The 6,929-nt window shown below is 33.4% G+C and overlaps 1 pseudogene; it reads left to right on the forward strand.

Moving 5' to 3' along the window:
* Positions 1 to 2,158: 2,158 nt before the first annotated feature.
* On the forward strand, positions 2,159 to 5,407 carry LOC103942647 (annotated as a pseudogene).
* The last annotated feature ends 1,522 nt before the right edge of the window (positions 5,408 to 6,929 follow it).

Here is a 6,929-nt window from a genome sequence, read left to right on the forward strand (position 1 = left end):
ATGAGTTGTTTGTAAGATGAACTAATACTTAGAAGTTAAATTAGGGTTTGTGTTTCATGTTAGGCCTATGGGTTGTGGAATAAATTTCAAGTTTTGGCATGCTACAAAACTGGAATGGAACAATTTCTGGTTCAAGTGTCCAATTGTAGAAATTTGTGAATTTTTTTCTGTAATGTGCATGTGATGTGCATATGGTGTGTATGGCTACATCTTAATATGAGAAGCGAGAATGTTCACTAGTTATAATACACGTATGTTGTGCCCCAGATTTTAGCGATTATGACCACAATCTAGTTGGCCTCATTGAAAAAAAAAAATTAAGAAAAAGCTTAGAGGACGTTAAGGATCATGCGTGCCCATGAAATAACAACACTGAGTATCATGTTTTCCACATGCACAATTAAACAATGATTGATGTTATTCACTTTTAACGTTAAGGATATTTTTAACCTAAAAAATTACTCCTGGTACTATTCAGTTACATCTTTATTTTGTCATTTTGATTAAAACTAAAAAAAAATTTATGACTTTTCGTTAGTATTTCTAATAAAACAATCATATAATGACCCTTGGAAGGTTTGAACTCGTGACCTTCCAAGTAAAACATTTTCAACTTATTAAGTCAGCTACATTAATTTCTTTATGCGTCATTATGTTTTCTAATATTTATATTATTGGTCAAGAATGATGAACGACTTCAAGTCACTGTTCAACAATGACATCAAAATAATATCATTAACGGTAACTTTTTATTTTCAAACATATTTTTGGTTAGAGTTATTGATGTTTTAGAGATTTTGAAAAAAATATATTTCAAAATTACATATTTTCTAAAAATACGTATCTTTTGTTCCTCAGTAACATGAAAGTGAAGCTGTTTTTAACAAAATAGTATGTGCATGTAAACTAAAGGCCACAATTGCTAGGCACAATGGCGTTTTCTTGTTTATTGAGTGTCTTAGTTATCTTTAGTAAACATTACTCAGTGTATTTCACATGCATATACAATTAAAATAAATTACATCATGTGTTTGGTTGACATAAATATTAATGAAAAGTAATACATATCACAAGTGGTTGCTTAAGGTAGTGGTACGAGTTGTTCCTTTTATCATGTATATGCAATAAAAATTAGAGATTTTTTTACATTTAATGATTTTTAGAAGTCACTGTCTGTGGACTAAATAAATATTAATAAAGGTAATATATATCAAGTGGTTGTTTGGTCTAAAGTTGTTTCCCACTTTTGGGTTCAAACCCCTTTGAAGATATTTTTGAAATCATTTTTCCTTTGTCGCCGAAAAAATCATCGAAAATTTCGTCGGTTGGTCATTAGTTGCCAGAAAAGTTAGTGGGATTAAGTGACAATCAAGTAATTATTTTGAAATATAATTTATAAATGATTTTGGCCGACTATTTCATTGATACCTAAATTAGAAATATGTGATATTTTTTGTCAAAAAAAATAAAAATAAAAAATCTTAGAAATGGTATTAAACTAATAGCAATCCAATTTGAGTTGAAAGGTTCCGTAAAATATTGGGTTGAAGCATGATCAATCTATCGTTAAACCAAACTGAATTATTAGATTTTTTTTTTTTTTCCAAATAATAAATTTTGTTAGATTAGCTAACGACAGGGTTCGAACTCACATCTTCATGCAAAGACTGAACATATTTCCACTATTGTATTAAAGGGCCACTTGCAGATTTTTTTTCTTTTTTTATTAGGTTGGATTAAGTTTAAATTGAAATATGAAATATTGCATTGAACACAAATAAATATATATAAATGCTTTGGCTTCTAAATTTTGTGCAAGAAAACAACAAAAAAAGAATGAGAAATTTAGTGCAGAATAGATCGCAAACTGATATCTAGTAAAATCGAACCGAACTATTTTGACAATAAAATAATAATAATCGAACCGAAGTATTTGGTTGATTAGGTTTTGAGAAATCATCCGCAATTAACACAGTCCATTTTCAACAGAATCTTTAACTGATCAACTGACTAGATCAACAGAGTTTTTTCTTAAAGTCTAATGGAGAGTCAATTTTGGAAAATCTAGATAAATAAAGAATGCTTAATCCAATTTTTTTGTGAATGGGAGTAGCTTGTAGTGTCTTCTTAGGATTTGGAGCATTATAAACCTATGAACATGCAGTACCCAAGTTTAAAGGAATGGAAGTTGGACTTGGAGAAGGTAACCATGTGGTTGGAATCAACATTTGTAGAGTAAGAACAAAATGGACATACTTCTTTCATTACCCGTAAGGAAAAAAATCTTCATTCTCAACTTAACGCTGGACAGACCAAATTTCTAAACCAAATTTACAAATCAAATGATATGTCACTAATAGGAAATAAGCACGTTAATCAACACTTAAGTAACAATCCAATCATCAACAATCATATCATTTAGTTTACAACATTTGATAACAAAATTTAATCTCCCTAACATTATCCTTCTCTTAATTAACAAAACTTACATTACATCATACATGGACCTTTTTTTAGCAATTAGCATTGCTTGCAGCATCAGATCTTCAATAGACTCAATTCTCAGTATTCCAAATGAGGAGAAGTAAACGATTAATGGGACCCTGCATAGTCCCAGCTCTTGAATCAAACTATACGAAATCATTATAAAAAATTCATAATAATTCCAATGCAGAATCTTGTCACCGTTTGGAAGCGGATTTAGTTTAGTTACTTCACTTCTCGGCAGCACAGAGTCGGTAAGAGCCCACCAAATCAATCGAACTGAAAAAATTATTGTGAACCCACCATGGTCCGTGGCTAGCAGGTCATGATCAATTCCAAATATTAAGTCGTGCGAACATGACACCTGTTCAGTAATCATGTGACTTCAATGAAGAGAAACTTTCATGAAACCAATGCACTATTCTAATGGCATTCTAAGTCCAGTAGACGTTTGATATGTGGTTAAAAAGTGGACATTTCGTGCGATAGACGTTTGTTGTGTGGTAAATTTTTGACAAGAAATCTTTCCTAAAAAAGGCCAGTTGGTAAGGTTCTGCTTTACCCCTCGGCAATCCAATCGTGCAGCCCATTCGATGGGGGCGTACGTCGTTAAGCATTGCGGGAGATTTGGCTTAGATGAGTTGGGTCCAAAATTTCTTTTTAATATTTTAGCATAAAATGCAAATATAGCTATTCGTATTTAATTCAATAAAATTCTATCTTTCAACAAAAAAAAATAATAATAATAATAATGCGTCTATAATAACCATGAAAGTGAAACTTAATTACAACTTGCTACAATAATGAAAAACGGAGGGCCTTAAGATTTCTTACTTTCTTCTTCTGTATGTAATCTGCTCAAACATTGTTGTGCTTTTCAATGCATTTCCATTCTGGAAACAATGACTACATTTTCACACTCTCAAAGGCTGCTTCTCCTCCTTATGGCATAGATTTCAAGCCTTCTGGTGGTCGACCAACCGGTCGATTCACAAATGGTCGAACCATATCGGACATTGTAGGTAAATGCACTAAATGTTGATCTGATCCCACCACCTTAGCCTCACATGGTAGAACTACTCAGTTAACAGGGTTTTGAAGTTGGAGGTACGGTTACTAGTTTTAGAAATTTCAGTTTTGGGAAGGAATATTTCCACAGCTAACTGGTTTTGGTAGCTGTCATAGTATATATCACTCATAACTTAATTGCTAATATCCCGGATCCGAACTTCGGTCATTTAATGTAGTGAGAATGATCTTTGATTTAGTGTCGTCCAGTCATAATTTTATTAAAGAAATTCTGAGTTCAAATTTATAGACGAAGCTGTCGTTTTATAGATCAGCTCAATGAGTTTCAGTAATAATCTATTAAGTGGAGTCTAATCAGACTGCATAAGTATATATTAAATTGGGTCACATAAGTTTTTGCTATTCATTTCAGTGTGGCACATGATAATGCAGTCGCCATCGATTACAAAGAGTTATTTTCACAGGACCCAGAAGTTTAATAAAATTGACTTTTAAATTGGTGTTTATTGACTGTCATATTCATAGTTAATTACCAATTTTAGCACTAATTTTAGCTTAATTGCATGGTGCCATCAGGTCATTTCCTCCACCTTATCTAACCCCAAACACTCAAGCCAACTCAACCCTCAGAGGAATTAATTATGCTTCTGGAGCTGTGGAATATTGGATGAAACAGGAGTTTTGTTTGTAAGTAGTACTTAATTAGCACTAATCACAATATATACCATTTTTTATTTTAGATATTCTGAAATTATTGTGTACAGATCGGAAGAGTTCCCCTGCGTGAGCAAGTGAATAATTTTGAGGAAAGCAGAGATAACATGGTGAAAACAATGGGAGAAAATAATACAATGGAATTCTTGAAGAAGACAACCTTCTCGGTCGCAATTGGATTCAATGATGTTCTCAACTATTTCCAACCATCCATACCATTCTTTGGTGATGATAAGGCCATGTTCCAAGATTCATGGTCTCTAACTTGAGTCTTGACCATAAAGCTTAAGGTACCGTCTTTTAACCAATCACCTAATTGAACTGTTAAAGAATACAAGAATTTCACATCGAATTATTGACAAATTTAAAATATGAGTTATATTGAGTGGTTCAACTTCTAATGACATCAATACATTTTGTGATTAACCACCACACATATCGTAAGATGCAGATTAAAGGACAATATCAATACGGTTAGTAGTGGATCAATAACTTGTTTGTCTAATATAATGACAAAAGCTTAATAAATTACCCCCAACAACTCTAATTAACCATAATATTTTGATTTGTAAAGCGACTGCACGAGCTGGGAGCTAGAAAGTTCGTTGTGGCAGGGATTGGACCCCTAGGATGCATACCATTTATTCGTGCCATCAGTTTGAGTGGACGGTGTTTTGCTGAGGTGAATGAAATAATCCAAGGTTACAATATGAAACTTAATGGGGTTTTAGATCAACTTAATCAAGAGCTGGGTCCTGAAGCGATCTTTCTCTATGCAAACTCCTTTGATATCTTCATGAAGATTATAGTAAACTATCATCAATATGGTAAGTTGGTAGCCAGGGTTTAAAGAGACCTACCTTTTATCTATTTTTACTATATGATAAAGTGCATTCGGTTTAGTTTTTATCTTTTGGTTTTTGAATTTGGTATTTCTAGGGTGTGCCAATGTAAATGAACCATGCTGTGGAGGGTACTTTCCGCTGTTTGTTTGCTTCAAGAGCCGTGACGCAAACAGAAGCTCTGCATTGTGTGACGATCGATCGAAATACGTGTTTTGGGATGCATATCACCCCACAGAAGCTGGTAATATGATAATAGCAGAGCGGTTACTTGATGGAGATATGAAAGTATAAGCTCTCCCATTAACGTCCGCAGGCTCTACAATTATAACTCGTAGTGTGAGACATAGTGAAACTGGCCTACTGCAAAATAGTGATAAAAGATTGTAATGTAGGTAGTGAATTGAAGTAAAAAATATTTATGTATGACTCTATTGTTCAATCTTTGAATGACTACGTAGGAATTGGTAATTGTGGGACTTAAAATAACAATGCATAACTATTGTGGTGGTCACACCGCTGAGATTAATTCATGTGTTAGAATATAAGTAAACGATAATATTGAAATTTCATAAAATTAAGTATAGTAACAGCGTGACAGTTACATTAAAAAACTTCTCCTTTAGATAAAACTAATATAAAGAATAGAAGAAGGCTAGTTAAGTACCAAACCAGACCTTTAAGGTCGAAGAAAATCAGAAGATGGAAGAAGAAGCATCATTCAAAATTGAAAGACAAATGTCAACTGTAGCTAGCAACAGTTTATCTGTCACAGAAATGAAGTGCAAAGAAGTCAATTCCCTCCCCCTGCCACTAATTTTGAGGAAAAAATAATAATTAGCCTCTCTGTAGCACCTACCCTCCAATATTATATTCATCCTTCTTAATCAATGAGAGTATAAAAGCTAGTTATCTGTAAGAAATATGACAGGCCATTATGGCCATATATGCATGGTCCTTCCATTACAATTTCTTTCTGTTTCCCAACTACTATCCATCAAACCGTGCATAAATGAAAACTAAATAGTCAAACTGCATGCAGACCTATGGCTTTCACCTGTAGTAATGGAGCTCAATGAGATTCCAAACCACAGTTCAAGTTTGGATGGGAATGCACTTATGCACACTGCAACACAGAAATCAGTGTTTAAATACACATACACACACATATGTATATATGTATACATGTATATATATAGGTCATAGATTTTATCATACACTGTTTCTTCCTTCCCAATGCTTTGAGATAATATGAAAATCAAGATAATTTCCCCATGTTTATTTTTGGGTAAAAAGTATCCTCACATTTTATGTTTATGCATTAAGAAAAAAACGTTGACTTTTTATCACCATTGCAGGCAAAATTGGGTATCATGAGATGCCAGTTTCGGGTGCAGTTTATGCAGTTCTGCATAGCATTTACTCCAATAGGGTTTGGGCTTGCGTAATAGTGCAGCCAATAGACATCTCTTCGTTAACAGTACTTTGGTGCTGCACCTAAGGATTATTAAACAGTCAACAATTTGATTATTATTATTATTATTATTATTATTATTATTATTATTATTTTGTAAAGAGGTGATTTTTAGATATAATTTTAAAAAATTAACGGTTTTGATTATATATAACATGTGTCGTTAAAAATTCATTAATAACATGATGGAGAAGGACGTGCACCCAAGGATGTATGCATTAGGAGACCAACTGGGTGCCGAGATCACCCTATAGAAGACGGGAAAATGGTTTGGAAGGTCCTCCAAGAACCCTATCATACGAGATTTGAGAGTGTCCACCAAAGATTCGTTAATATACCTACTCAGCAAATGTCGAGAGGGGTTATGCTCGACATGCCTCAACACC

This window comes from the organism of the source record quoted next, unplaced genomic scaffold (genome assembly GCF_019419815.1).
Source record: "Pyrus x bretschneideri cultivar Hongxiangsu unplaced genomic scaffold, Pyrus_bretschneideri_v1 Contig42, whole genome shotgun sequence".
NCBI lineage: Eukaryota > Viridiplantae > Streptophyta > Magnoliopsida > Rosales > Rosaceae > Pyrus > Pyrus x bretschneideri.